This window comes from Mirounga angustirostris, unplaced genomic scaffold, assembly GCF_029215605.1.
Source record: "Mirounga angustirostris isolate CCGP_5_RB_7025 unplaced genomic scaffold, mMirAng1.0.hap1 SCAF_12, whole genome shotgun sequence".
Classification (NCBI taxonomy): Eukaryota; Metazoa; Chordata; class Mammalia; order Carnivora; family Phocidae; genus Mirounga; species Mirounga angustirostris.
In genome coordinates, this window is record NW_026991720.1 from 35,570,722 (window position 1) to 35,586,846 (window position 16,125).

A 16,125-nucleotide genomic window follows, 5' to 3' on the forward strand; every position below is an offset into this window, starting at 1 on the left:
AACAGTTTTGAAGTAGCTGTCATTGTCATCAACATGTATGATCTTGGTAGGCATTCAGCTGGCAAAACAGGGTAAATGTAGTAACTCAATGTTTTGAACAACAATCATGTAAGACACTTGTTAGCGAAGTGTGTGTGCATGCTAAGAGTGTTATAGTTGGACTGTAAAGCACATTACCATGGCCTCTCCATGTATGAAGTGTGTTCTAATTTCTGGTTCAAAATAGAAGAAAATAAAAATATCACAATATAATTTTTGCATATATTTCAGTATTTAATATGTCTTAAAATTAGTAGAATAGATTAAGGTTTTTTGTTTGTTTGTTTTAAGTAGGCTCCAGGCCCAGTGTGGAGCCCAACATGGGACTTAAACTAACAACCTTGAGATCAAGACCCGAGCTGAGATCAAGAGTCAGATGCTTAACCAACTTAGCCACCCAGGCACCCCTAGACTAAGGTTTTATAAAAGTTTTCTTCCTCCATTTAACCCATACAGTTTAAGCATAAGGGTAATTTTAATCAATCTTTGCATATTTTTTTATGAGTTCATCCTTCTCTAATTATTACATTAGTTGAAGTTCTCATTAAAGTCTTCCTGCTCCTTATCTCTGCAGGACAGTGTCATAATGACGTGAATGACACTTAGAGGACTAAGGAGATAGTAATTTATAATTTAATGTGACAAGCTGATGTTTCATTTATTATGATGAAACCCTTTGGGGAAGGACAACTCACATTTAAAAAATATATATATTAGTAAGTATAATTTTAAAAGTTACAAACAAATACTTTGGGACAGAGTGGGCAAGATGGTGGAGGAATAGGAGACATGGATTTCGTCTCCTCTCAGGAATTCAGCTGGATAGGGATCAAACCATTCTGAACACCTACAAACTCAACAGGAGATCGAAGAAAAGAAGAGCAACAACTCTCTCATCAGAAAAGCGACCACTTTCTGGAAGGTAGGACGTGCGGAGAAGTGAATCTGAGGCGATATTCGGGAGGAGAGACGGCGGGGGAGGGGCCTCCGTCAGCCACTTCTGGCAAGTGATAGAGCCGCGGAGCATAAAATCGGAACTTTTAGAAGTCTGCTCCGCTGAGGGACATCACTCTGGTGGCTAAGCAGGGTGTGGAAACCTCACGGGACAGTGTGGTCTCAGGACCCTCGGGGTCACAGAAAGACCGGGGGTGCCTGAGTGTGGCAGAGCTCCCAGGTATCGGAGCGGGGAAGCTGGCTGCAGAGACGGAGCCGAGGAGCGGGCTCTCAGCTCGGGGTTGCCATAAACCCTGATCCGTGGCACAGTCGGGCCACTGCTCCTCCAGCAGGGACCCAACAAGCAACAGATCTGGGGAGACTCACCTTCCTCCCCTGGGAGGAGCAGCGTGGGAGTGCACTGCTGGGTTTGGAGACCCCACCTGGGGTCGGGTGCCAGAGATAGAAACGCACTGTCACAGGCCCGGTGAGCACAGAGTGCGGCCGGAGACCAGGAAACGGGGAGTGACTGACTGCTTTTCTCTGGGGGCTCACTGAGGAGAGGGGCCCTGAGTCCTCGGCTCCTCTGGGGTGGAGATTAGGAGGCCGCCATTTTCACTCTCTGCCTCCAAAGCTGTACAGAAAGCTCGCAGGGAACAAAAGCCCTGGAGAGCAAACCTGAGCAGATTACTTAGCCCAGACCAGGCAAGGGTGGGGCAATTCCGCCTCCGGCAAAGACATTTGGGAACCACAGCAACAGGCCCCTCCCCCAAAAGATCAGCGAGAACAGCCAGCCAAGACACAAGTTTACTGATCAATGAGAATGGCAGAACTCCAGCGCTATGGGGATTCCACACATAGAATTCATGGCTTTTTTACCATGATTCTTTAGTCTTTCAAAGTTAATTTTTTTTTTAAACTGTCTTTTTCCTTTTTTTTTTTTTGAATTTTTCTTTTTCCCTTTTTCAACCAACATCTTATCAATCCCTTTTTTAAAAAAACATTTTTATTTTTCATTTTTAGAGTCATATTCTATCCCTTCATAGTAGTTACCCATATTTTTGGCATATATATATAAGTTGTTCTCTCTTTAAAATTTTGAGATAGTTTCTTCTAACAGTCAAAATATACCCTAAATCTCTAGTATATGGTTTTCTCCTACTCCCCTGCCTGATCACATTCTCTCCCTTTTTTTTTCTTTTTTCTTTTTTTAAATCCTCTTCTTTCTTTTTTCAAACAACTTCTTATCAATTCCTTTTATAAAATTTTTTATAATTTCCATCTTTACAGTCATATTCCATCCCTTCATCATATCAACCCTATTTTTGTACATATATAAGTTTTTCTTTCTTTAAAATTTTGGGAGGCACTTTCTTCTTTTTTTTTTTTAAAGATTTTATTTATTTATTTGAGACAGAGAGAATGAGAGAGAGAGAGAGCACATGAGAGGGGGGAGGGTCAGAGGGAGAAGCAGACTCCCTGCTGAGCAGGGAGCCCGATGTGGGAATCGATCCCAGGATTCCAGGATCATGACCTGAGCCGAAGGCAGTCGCTTAACCAACTGAGCCACCCAGGCGCCCGGGAGGCACTTTCTTCTATAAGACCAAAATACACCCCAAATCTAGTGTGTGGCACTGATCTATATACCAGCCTGATCATATTTGATCACATTCTGGTTTTTGTTGTTGTTGTTGTTTTGTTTTGTTCTGTTTTTGTTTGTTTTTATCTTTTTTTATCTTTTTCTTTTTTTTCTTTTTCTTTTATCTCTCTTTCCCTTTCTTTTCCCACTGCTTCAGGTCTTTTCTGATTTGTTTAGAGTATATTTTCTGGGGACGTTGTTACTCTGCTAGCATTTTGTTCTCTCATTAATCTATTCTCCTCTGCACAAAATGACGAGACGGAAAAAATCACCTCAACAAAAGAACAACAGGATCATGAGGGCAGAATTCGAGAGATAAGCGATACCATAAGACAAAACAACATTAGAATAATTGGGATCCCAGAAGAAGAAGAAAGAGAGAGGGGGGCAGAAGGTATATTGGAGCAAATTATAGCAGAGAACTTCCCTAATTTGGGCATCAAAATCCAGGAAGCACAGAGAACCCCTCTCAAAATCAATAAAAATAGGTCAACACCCCGACATCTAATAGTAAAACTTACGAGTCTCATAGACAAAGAGAAAATCCTGAAAGCAGCTCGGGAGAAGAGATCTGTAACCTACAATGGTAGAAACATTAGATTGGCAACAGACCTATCCACAGAGACCTGGCAGGCCAGAAAGGACTGGCAGGATATATTCAGAGCACTAAATGAGAAAAATATGCAGCCAAGAATACTATATCCAGCTAGGCTGTCATTGAAAATTGAAGGAGAGATAAAAAGCTTCCAGGACAAACAAAAACTAAAGGAATTTGCAAACACAAAACCAGCCCTACAAGAAATCTTGAAAGGGGTCCTCTAAGCAAAGAGAGAGCCTAAAAGCAACATAGACCAGAAAGGAACACAGACAATATATGGTAACAGTCACCTTACAGGCAATACAATGGCACTAAATTAATATCTTTCAATAGTTACCCTGAGTGTAAATGGGCTAAATGCCCCAATCAAAAGACATAGGCTATCAGACTGGATTAAAAAACAAGACCCATCGACATGCTGTCTGCAAGAGACTCATTTTAGACCCAAAGATACCTCCATATTGAAAGTGAGGGGGTGGAAAACCATTTATCATGCTAATGGGCATCAAAAGAAAGCTGGGGTGGCAATCCTTATAACAGACAAATTAGATTTTAAACCAAAGACTGTAATAAGAGATGAGGAAGGACACTATATCCTACTTAAAGGGTCTATCCAGCAAGAAGATCTAACAATTGTAAATATTTATTCCCCTAACATGGGAGCAGCCAATTATATAAACCAATTAATAACAAAAGCAAAGAAACACATTAATAATAATACAATACTAGTAGGGGACTTTAACACCCCCCTCACTGAAATGGACAGATCAACTAAGCAGAAGATGAACAAGGAAATAAGGGCTTTGAATGACACACTGGATCAAATGGACTTCACAGATATATTCAGAGCATTCCATCCTAAAGCAACAGGATACACATTCTTCTCTAGTGCCCATGGAATATTCTCCAGAATAGATAACATACTGGGTCACAAATCAGGTCTCAACCAGTACCAAAAGACTGGGATCATTCCCTGCATATTTTTGGACCACAATGCTTTGGAACTGGAACTCAATTACAAGAGGAAATTTGGAAAGAACTCAAATACATGGAGGCTAAAGAGCATCCTAATAAAGAATGAATGAGTCAACCAGGAAATTAAAGAAGAATTTTTAAAAATTCATGGAAAAAAATGAAAATGAAAACACAGCTGTTCAAAACCTTTGGGATGCAGCAAAGGCAGTCCTAAGAGGGAAGTACATAGCAATACAAGCTTTTCTCAAGAAACAAGATCTCAGATACACAACCTAACCTTACACCTAAACAAGCTTGAGAAATAATAGCAAATAAAGCCTACCCCTAACAAGAGAAAACAATTAATAAAGATTAGAGCAGAAATCAGTGAATTAGAAACCAAAAAACACTATAACAGATCATCAACACTGGGAGCTGATTCTTTGAAAAAATTAATAAGATTGATAAGCCCCTGGCCAGACTTATCAAAAAGAAAAGAGAAAGGACCCAAATAAATAAAATCATGAATGCAAGAGGAGAGGTCACAAGCAACACTGAAGAAATACAAACAATTGTAAGAACATTTTATAAGCAACTATATGGCAACAAATTAGGCAATCTGGAAGAAATGGAGGCATTCCTAGAGACATATAAACTACCAAATTAAAACAGGAAGAAATAGAAAACCTGAACAGACACATAACCAGGTAGGAAATTGAAGCAGTTATCAAAAATCTCCCAACAAGCAAGAGTCCAGGGCCAGATGTCTTCCCAGGGGAATTCTACCAACCATTTAAAGAATAATTAATACCTATTCTTCTGAAACTGTTTCAAAAAATAGAAATGGAAGGAAAATTTCCAAACTCTTTCTGTGAGGCCAGCATTACCCTGATCCCAAAACCAGAGAAAGACCACACCAAAAAGGAAAATCACAGACCAACATCCCTGATGAACATGGATGCAAAAATTCTCACTAAGATACTAGCCAATAGGATCCAACAGTACATTAAAAGGATAATTCACCACGACCAAGTGGGATTTATTCCTGGGCTGCAAAGGTGGTTCAACATCTGCAAATCAATCAGCGTGATACACTGCATTAATAAAAGAGAGGACAAGAACCATATGATCCTCTGAATAGCTTAAGAAAAAGCATTTGATAAAGTACAGCATCCTTTCTTGATTAAAACTCTTCACAGTGTAGGGACAGGGGGAACAAACCTCAATATCACAAAAGCCATATATGAAAAGCCCATGGCGAATATCATTCTCAATGGGGAAAAACTGAGAGCTTTTCCCCTAAGATCAGAAACATGGCAGGCATGTCCACTATCACCACTGCTGTTGAACATAGTACTAGAAGTCCTAGCCTCAGCAATCAGACAACAAAGAGAAATAAAAGGCATCGGAATTGGCAGAGAAGAAGCCAAACTCTCACTCTTCACAGATGACCTGATACTGTATGTGGAAAACCCAAACGACTCCACCCCAAAATTGCTGGAGCTCATACATAGAGCTCATTGCTCATAGAACAATGTAGCAAGATATAAAATCAATGCACAGAAATCAGTTGCATTTGTATACACTAACAATGAGACAGAAGAAAGAGAAATTAAGGAGTTGATTCCATTTACAATTGCACCCAAAACCATAAGATACCTAGGAATAAACCTAACCAAAGAGGCAAAGGATCTGTACTCAGAAAACTATAGAGCACTCATGAAAGAAATTGAGGAAAACACAAAGAAATGGAAAAAGTTTCCATGCTCATGGATTGAAAGAACAGATATTCTTAAAATGTCTATGCTATCTAGAGCAATCTATACATTCAGTGCAATCCTTATCAAAATACCATCAACTTTTTTCACAGAGCTGGAACAAATAATCCTAAAGTTTGTATGGAACCAAAAAAGATCTCAAATAGCCAAAGGAATGTTGAAAAAGAAAATGAAAGCTGGTGGCATCACAATCTGGACTTCAAGCTATATTACAAAGCTGTAATCATCAAGACAGTATGGTACTGGCACAAAAACAGACACATAGATCAATGGAACAGAATAGAGAGCCCAGAAATGGACCCTCAACTCTATGGTCAACTAAGCAGGAAAGAATATCCAATGGAAAAATGACAGTCTCTTCAACAAATGGTTTGGGAAAACTGGACAGCCACATGCAGAAGAATGAAACTGGACCATTCCCTTACACCATACACAAAAATAGACTCAAAATGGATGGAAGACCTAAATGTTAAACAGGAATCCATCAAAATCCTTAAGGAGAACACAGGCAGCAATCTCTTTGACCTTGGCTGCAACAACTTCTGGCTAGACATGTCTCCAAAGGCAATGGAAACAAAAGCAAAAATGAGCTAGTGGGACTTCATCAACATAAAAAGCTTTTGCACAGCTAAGGAAACAGTCGACAAAAAGCAAGATAAAGGACAGAATGGGAGATATTTGCAAATACTTTATCAGATAACATTTTATCTACTATCCAAGATCTATAAAGAACATCCAAAAACCAAATAATCCAGTCAAGAAATGGGCAGAAGACATGAACAGACATTTCTCCAAAGAAGACACAAATGGCAACAGACACATGAAAAAATGCTCAATATCACTCAGCATCAGGAAAATACAAATCAAAACCACAATGAGATACCACCTCACACCAGTCAGAATGGCTAAAATTAACAAGTCAGGAAACAACAAATGTTGGCGAGGATGTGGAGAAAGGGGAACCCTCTTACACTGTTGTTGGGAATGCAAGCTGGTACAGCCACTCTAGAAAACAGTATGGAGGCTCCTAAAAAGTTGAAAATAGAGCTACCCTATGACCCAGCAATTGCATTACTGGGTATTTACCCAAAGGATACATACATAATATGTGATCTGAAAGGGCACTTGCACCCCAGTGTTTATAGCAGCAATGTCCACAGTAGCCAAACTATGGAAAGAGCCCAGATGTCCATCAACAGATGAATGGCTAAAGAAGATGTGGTATATATATATATACATACAATGGAATACTACTTAGCCATCAAAAGAAATGAAATCTTGCCATTTGCAATGACATGGATGGAACTAGAGGGTATTATGCTAACTGAAATAAGTCAATCAGAGACAATTATCATATGATTTCACTCATATGTGGAATTTAAGAAATGAAACAAAAGATAATGGAGGAGAAGTAGAGAGGAAAAAATAAAACAAGACAAAATCAGAGAGGGAGTTAAACCATAAGAGACTCTTAATCATAGAAAAGAAACTGAAGGTTGCTGGAGGGGATGGGTGTGGGGAGATGGGGTAACTGGGTGATGGACATTAAGGAGGGCATGTGACATAATGAGCATTGGGTATTATTTAAGACTGATGAATCACTGACCTCTACTTCTGAAACAATGATACATTATATGTTAATTAATTGTTTTTATCATTTAAATATTTTTATTTTATTTTTAAAAATTTTTTTAAATTTTATTTTTTATTTAAAATTTTTTTAAATTTTTTATTGTTATGTTAATCACCATACATTACATCATTAGTTTTTGATGTAGTGTTCCATGATTCATTGTTTGTGCATAACACCCGGTGCTCCATGCAGAACATGCCCTCTTTAATATGCATCACCAGGCTAACCCATCCTCCCACCCCCTTCCCCTCTAGAACCCTCAGTTTGTTTTTCAGAGTCCATCATCTCTCATGGTTCATCTCCCCCTCCGATTTCCCCCGCTTCATTCTTCCCCTACTGCTATCTTCTTCTTCTTCTAAATAAATATTATTTATAAATATTTATATAAATAAAGATTTATTTATTTATTATATTATATTTATTATATTTATTTTAGAGAGTATACATGCACGGGGGGGAGGGGCAGAGGGAGATGGAGAGAGAGAATCTCAAGCAGACTCTCTGCTGAACCCCACACGGGCTCGATCCCATAACCCTAAAGTCATGACCTGAGCTGAAATCAAGAGTCGGATGCTCAACTGACTGAGCAACCCAGGTGCCCCAGAAAAAAATATTTTTAATAAATTTCATCAGGGGCATCTGGGTGGTGCAGTCAGTTAAGCGTCTGACTCTTGGTTTGGCCCAGGTAATGATTTCAGAGTCCTGGGATCAAGCCCCTCATTGGGTTCTGGACTCCGTGTGAAGTCGACTTGAGATTCTTTCTCCCTCTCCCTCTGCCCCTCCCACTTGTGCGCTCTCTCTCTCTCTCAAATAAACATATAATCTTTAAAAAATAAAATAAAAAGTTTTGTCAAAACCTGTTTGTAATACTAAAATTTTTTGGCCAACTATTTTTGTCCTGAAAACCTTTAACATTCTACGTGTGTTGTAAATATTTACTCCATATTTGTATATCTGCAATATTGAAGAATGAATCTAGTTCTCTCTTTCTCTCTCTCTCTTAGTCTCTTTCTCCTTTTGTTGTTTTTGTTGTCATTTTGTATTTTTTTTAATTAATTAAACCCACTTCTCAACTGAATCCATTACATTTTCTAGGACTGCAACAATATCAGTTTTTAAACAAAAGTATTGATTAAGTAAATACTTAAAATATTTAATACGAAAATATTTTGTCCCAGAAATAGTAAATCAATTGAAGATCAGTTTCTAAAAAAACAACTGAGGTGTTTTGGGAAACCTGATGAAACAACACTATTAACCTTCTAGGGGAAATATCTAATTCCTGTTGTAGAAAACACTGAATGTTTTTCAAAGAATCTAAATTTGACATCAGTCCCCAAAAAAGTCAACTTCAAACAGCAACTTAGTGCTCTATGATTATTGCTGGGGTTAAAAAAAAGTTTACAGGAAACCAAACTGAGGCAAACAACAAAGAGGGAAGCTCTTAATCTTGAGAAATTATATTTCCAATGTTATTTTAAAAGCTTAAGCAATGTGATTTTTGAAATATTTTTATCCTTCAAGAATTCTCAAGAGAGCATTTCAAGGTATCTTATAGTAAGTGACACTAATATTATAGATTTTTGAATTCTTGACTTGATAAAGTAAAAATGGAAACTGAAAAATCGATAAACTCTGTTTCTGTTAAGTTACATTTTTTGTTTTATTTTATTTAAATTCAATTACTTGACATATAGTGTATAAATTTGTTTCAGAAGTAGAGTTCAGTTATTCACCCAGTGCTCATTTCATCACATGCCCTCCTTAATGCCCATCACCCAGTTACTCCATCCCCCTACCCTCCAGCAACCCTCTTTTTGTTTCCTATAATTAAAGAGTCTCTTACAGTTTGTCTCCCTCTCTGATTTCATCTTATTTTATTTTTCCCTCTCTTCCCCTATGATCCTCTGTTCTGTTTCTTAAATTCGACATCTGAGTGAAATCATATAATTGTTTTTCTCTGATTGACTTATTTCGCTTAGCATAATACCCTCCAGTTCCATCCACATCATTGCAAATGGCAAGATTTCATTTTTTTTTTATGGCTGAGTAGTATTCCATTGTATATATATATACCACATCTTCTTTAGCCATTCATCTGTTGATGGACATCTGGGCTCTTTCCATAGTTTGGCTACTGTGGACATTGCTGCTATAAACACTGGGGTGCAAGTGCCCCTTCAGATCACATCACTACATATGTATCTTTGGGGTAAATACCCAGTAGTGCAATTGCTGGGTCATAGGGTAGCTCTATTTTCAACTTTTTAGGAGCCTCCATACTGTTTCGAGAGTCGCTGTACCAGCTTGCATTCCCAACAACAGTGTAAGAGGGTTCCCCTTTCTCCACATCCTCGCCAACATTTGTTGTTTCCTGACTTGTTAATTTTAGCCATTCTGACTGGTGTGAGGTGGTATCTCATTGTGGTTTTGATTTGTATTTCCTTGATGCCAAGTGATGTTGAGCATTTTTTCATGTGTCTGTTGGCCATTTGTATGTCTTCTTTGGAGAAATGTCTGTTCATATCTTCTGCCCATTTCTTGACTGGATTATTTGTTCTTTGGGTGTTGAGTTTGATAAGTTCCTTATAGACCTTGGATACTAGTCTTTTATCTGATAAGACATTTACAAATATCTTCTCCCATTCTGTTGGTTGTCTTGTAGTTTTGTCGACTGTTTCCTTTGCTGCGCAAAAGCTTTTTCTGTTGATGAAGTCCCAATAGCTCATTTTTGCTTTTGTTTCCACTGCTTTTGGAGATGTGTCTAGCCAGAAGTTGTTGCAGCCGAGGTCAAAGAGATTGCTGCCTGTGTTCTCCTTAAGGATTTTGATGGATTCATGTTTAACATTTAGGTCTTCCATCCATTTTGAGTCTATTTTTGTGTATGATGTAAGGGAATGTTCCAGTTTCATTCTTCTGCATGGTGCTGTCCAGTTTTCCCAACACTATTTGTTGAAGAGACTGTTTTTTTTCCATCAGATATTCTTTCCTGCTTTGTCGAAGATTAGTTGACCATAGAGTTGAGGGTCCATTTCTGGGCTCTCTATTCTGTTCCATTGATCTATGTGTCTGTTTTTGTGCCAGTACCATACTGTCTTGATGATTACAGCTTTGTAATATAGCTTGATGTCTGGCATTGTGATGCCACCAGCTTTGGTTTTTCTTTTTCAACATTCCTTTGGCTATTTGGGATCTTTTTTGGTTCCATACAAACTTTAGGATTATTTGTTCCAGCTCTGTGAAAAATATTGATGGTATTTTGATAGGGATTGCACTGAATGTGTAGATTGCTCCGGGTAGCATAGACATTTTAACAATTGCTAGATCTCATACAGCAATTCAGCAAAGTGGCAGGATATAAAATTAATGCACAGAAATCACTTGCATCTTCATACACTAATGATGAGACAGAAGAAGGAGAAATTAAGGAATTGATCCCATTTACAATTACGCCAAAAACCATAAGATACCTAGGAATAAACCTAACTAAAGAGATATAAGATCTGTACTCTGAAAACTATAGAACACTGTGAAAGAAATGGAGGAAGACACAAAGAAATGGGAAAACATTCCATGTTCATGGATTGGCAGAACAAATATTACTGAGTTACATTTTAAGTTTAAGGCTAAAATAATACATCTTAACATAATTCTTAAAATGTATGTATTTCTAAGCCAGGAAAGAGAACTGATGGCAAGGGAATTAAGTGTAATGTTTAGTAGGTGACTGGATTCAGCAGTAAAGCTTAAGGAGCAGGAAGATGGAGAGAAGATGGCAAGGGAATTAAGTGTAATGTTTAGTAGGTGACTGGATTCAGCAGTAAAGCTTAAGGAGCAGGAAGGACTGGGAATTGGGACAAATTGCTTTAAACAAGGTATCCAGAGTTTAGCTAGGCTACTCCATGGTATTCTGCCTTCATATCCATTTTGTCTGGCCAAGTGACCTGCAGGGGCACTGATACCAGCTCCTCATGCAAGCACATGCCCTAGATAACAGCCCCAGAGTCACAAGCAAAGGTAAATTCTTGATTGAACTTCTCAACAGCCATTGTGATCAGCAGCCTTCTTTGCTTCCCAGGGTCTTCCCCTTGTGCACCCCTTAGATATGACCTCTGTGGAGCTTACCAAAACCCTCCTCTTTTGAAATGACCAATTCTCTTTTAGGCTGCTAATACCAAAGTACTCTATCCACAGATCCTAATAAAGGTATGTGCCCCAGGTCCTACTCTCTGTCTGCACTCTGCCTTAACTTCCCCATGTGGCCCCCTGAGGTGGTGCGTGCACTTCCTCCAGAATGTGTAATGAAGCTCTCTATTTCAATTTCTCTTATGATCTGTTGTTGATACTACACTTGATCTTAGCCAAAAGGCCGGGAAGCAATGTTGTTGTTGAACCTTTATTCACTATCTGGCACCTTGTGCTCCACCTAACAAGTGTTAATTTAACAAGGACATAACACAAGGTAAGTCTTTTACCATTTTAAGAATCTTCCAGAATATATTCTGGAATAAATTTACCTTAATCTATTCTACTACATGTATTTACACCATAATCATTAAACTTCATCTCTCTGAGTTTCAATAAATTTTCCTTAATATCTAACCTGAAGGCCATGACACTGGCAACATTACAGCTGTACCAGACAGAAGTATAATGTTCTTGGCAATTAATATTTTATCTTTTCCAAAAAGTTTTATGTAACAATATTCTTACTTTGGATCGAATTAAAACTTCTTAAATTTTTTTTCCAACCTAACAATTCACAGTTATTAAAGAAATGTACAATTCTTACAGTTCAGTAGAATGTAAATAACTCTATCCTTAAAACAAATAAATAAAACAAACACTTTCTCCTTTTTATATTTAGGCCCAATTCATGTTTGCTCCATTGCTTCCAGACTCCTTGGGGTTGTTCCAAGGTTGTAAAAGGAGACTTGCTGATGGGTGCACAATGTAATTATATTGTAACCAAGCATCTACCCTCCCACTGCCTGAAAAGCAGACAAGGAGGAGTGTCAAGAATGTGCATAAGAGAATTCAACTCATCATTATTTACGTACCTAGAAATACAAAGTTTCACTTATACAGCATTACAGAGCTCATGGAAATCAATAACTATAACAGGGTTACAGAAAAAAAAACCAACACAAAAAGTCATGTCCTTTCTGAGGAGTGGTCTTCTCATTGCTATTCCCAGCCCCTTGAACCCCACTGCTCGAGTCTTTTTTTTTTAAGATTTTATTTATTTATTTGAGAGAGCACGCAAGCAAGCATGAGCAGGAGGGAAAGGCAGAGGGAGAGGGAGAGGAGGACTCTCCACTGAGCAGGGAACCCTAAGCTGGCCAATCCCAGGACCCTGAGATCATGACCTGAGTGGAAGGCAGCCGCTTAACCCACTGAGTCACTTAGGCGACTCCCACTGCTCAAGCTTTAAGCCTTAATTTTGCTGATTTCGTGGATATGGTAGAGAGAAAACTGAAGGAATACTAGAGCTGGAATAACTTTATATTAGAAAAGACATGGAGGTACCACTTAGGAGAGAGGGGAGTAAGAAGGTAGGAGGACAGGCATCGAAGAATGAGTGGAGTAGAGAGAGTACACTTGACTCCAAAGCATGAGAGGAAGTGAGCAAAAAAGAAGAAACTTGAGCTGCCAAAGGAAGTGGAATTTTGGTTGAAAGAAATGTGTATAGTGTATTTTGTGAAGTTCTGGCTGTATTTTTGGGTTATACTCTCTCTTGTTTCTCCCTTAAGAAATTTCAGTGAAGACTTCTTACTCAAAATAGAAATATTTTCCAAGATTTTGTAATTTGGTTTGTGATTTTTTCAAAAGTGCAATGAAAAGGGCCCTAAAGCAAGACCATAAGATTCAGATATTTTTAAGCTATGCCAGAAACAGGTATTATTTAAGTAAACCTTCAGATAATCCAAAAGATAAGTCAGGTACTTGTCTTTTCCATCAGAAATGTAAATCTAATGAAATAGGATAATTAGGGAGAGGGACTCACATCCTAGGTGGATTCTGGGTTCTTGGTAATCAATCAAATTGATTCTGGCTAGTCAAATCTGATAGTTCAGATTGCTTGTAGGTCTCCTCAGAATTATTGCCTCAAGTCGCTGAACTCTTGAGGTAGACTGGCATGTAATGAACACATTTTAACTTACATATACACCTTTGCAGGTTATATACAATATTAAGAGGATGCAAAGTTTATTTTCGAGTTTCTCTCATAAGGCAGTACTCTATTTATTAAAGTTCATTTCCTTAATACCCCAATTGAAACAAGGAGAAACACACAAAAATGAATAGATTAACAAGCCTAATTTCTAAATTTTAATTAAATGTTTCTCATAACACAAGTAACACATATTTGTTGTGCAAAATCAAAAATTCCAGGTATGGAAAAAAATCAACTAAAATCTTCATAGTTGCTCTTAACATTTTGTTATATATATAACTTAGATAAGCATTAATGTTTTGTTTCTTTAAAATGTGATAATATTTTATATGTTTAATAACCTGATTTTACATGTAGGCTATCTTTCCACATCAAGGAAGATAAATTTATATCACTCTTTTAATTATATGACTGGATCATAATTTATTACTAGTGTGGGATATTTAGGTTGTTTCCAAATTCCATACCCCATATGTTATGGAATTCTGTCTTCTTTTGGATTTTTCTAGAAGCAAACTCTAGATTTGAGGGAAATTAATTTATCTGGGGGTTTCAGCACAGTGGGAATTTAGTCAGGAAGTAAGAGCCACTAATAAATGGTTTGTAATAAACTAAGTACTACTATAGTCCACTGGAACTTAAATTCAGTCCACTCCACTTTGAAAGTTAGTGTAGAAACAGGGCAGAGTGATATCTAACCTGAAGAGTGAGGGTAGAGGAATCTATATACCAAATCCAGATGGTCATCCATGTAGGACTATTCCCAGAAAGAGAAACTTATTAATTCCATGTCCTTTCCAACCTACTTCAGGGCTTCCATGGCAAAGAAAGTTATCAGGCAAAGAAATATAGCCCTGGATGATGTAAGTCAGGCCAGAGTGTACTTAAATGGTAACAGTGAGAAGGTAGAAGTGGAGTATCAAAAGTATCTATGACAGTTGGCCTCTCATACTACTAAGATCCACTCATGTGCTACATTCAATTCATTCTACCCTGTCTTTCTGGATAAGGAGCCTAAAATGACCAGGTGGCATCTGTAACTAGATTTGGTGGAATTTATTTCTTCCCTTGGTAGAAGTTTCCCCCAGTTCCTCTGAAAACCAGAACACCTATCTCAGCAGAGCATAAATTTGAGGGAATGAAAGTATAAATTCCTCAAGTGGGTCACTGAGCAATATAGTAGGAGATTCCACTGTCATTTTAATCCTTTTGTCTCCAGACCTGTATATTTTATCAGTTAGGGACATAGTACATAATGGTTCAAAGTATATACTATATCCTGAAGTTTCCTTAGCATTCCAGAGCATTATTGCTAGGCTGATACCATTTAAATACTTGTCAAACCAGCAGTTTCAAGGCAATGTAATATATGAAAGAAACAGTGAATATCATATGCCCACTGTTGTACCCCCTTTGCCCTAAGAGAGGTTCCTTGGTACTAGGCAATGTAATATGGGTTTGTATGCTGATTAATTAGACACTCAGAGCCCTTTTGGGTAGTGGTGATGGCCAGGGAAAGAAAGGTACACCAATTCTTAGAAAACATAAAAAACCCATAAGGGTGAATTGCTGCCTTCTTAAGAATAGATGGGGTCTAGAATAGTCAGCCAGTGGCTGGATGGTCTCATTGAAAAATGGTATCATATTGACAGTTCAGCATTAGTCTCTAATGAAGATCAATTGTTTAGCAATCACAATAGCTAGGTCAACTTTGTTTAAAATAGGCCCATGCTGTAAGGCTTATACACAGTATCTATCCTCAACATCATTGTGTAAGCACTAGGTGGCTGAGGACAGAGGCCAGCTGACCTCTACTTAATGAACCTTGAGTCATCTTATCCAACTGGTTGTTCTGCGTTTCCTCTGAGTCCCAACAATCCACACACTTTGTCCTTACTCTCATAGCTCCATCTAAATGCTTTTTAAGCTCATTCAATCTTTCTCCTTCCAGACTCAAACAGACAAATCAAGTCATTTGTCTTACCTCAGTCTACTACTGTATTCATACAAAGATGATGACCAGATGCTTGAAACTATGTCTATTGGGAAGGTATTTTTGTCACTGTTGCCTTTAAGAGTCATCCCTGATTGAGGCAATAGTGCATAGCAGTGCTACATATCTGTTTATTCATCTCACCCATCTTTTCTGTTAATTCATTAAACATGGTTCTAGTGGCAGTTTTAAAATCTTTGTTACTTCTAAACTCTGACTTTGTTTACTTTATTTTCCTGTTAACTTCTTTTTCTCTTGAGTACAAGGTACTACGATTTTGGAATGCTTATTTTAATTTGGCTTACAAAGCTCATTTTGGTAGTAAATTTATTCATTTCAGTTTACTAATGTCAGTTGGATCTGTCCAAGTGTTGAAGATG

General features: G+C 37.9%; 1 long non-coding RNA gene across 1 annotated transcript in view; it reads right to left on the reverse strand.

The window, feature by feature from the left end:
- The window catches only part of LOC123835379 (uncharacterized), a 459,456-nt gene that overhangs the window by 23,605 nt on the left and 419,726 nt on the right, over positions 1-16,125 (reverse strand). The gene's annotated exons all lie outside the window — the stretch shown is intronic.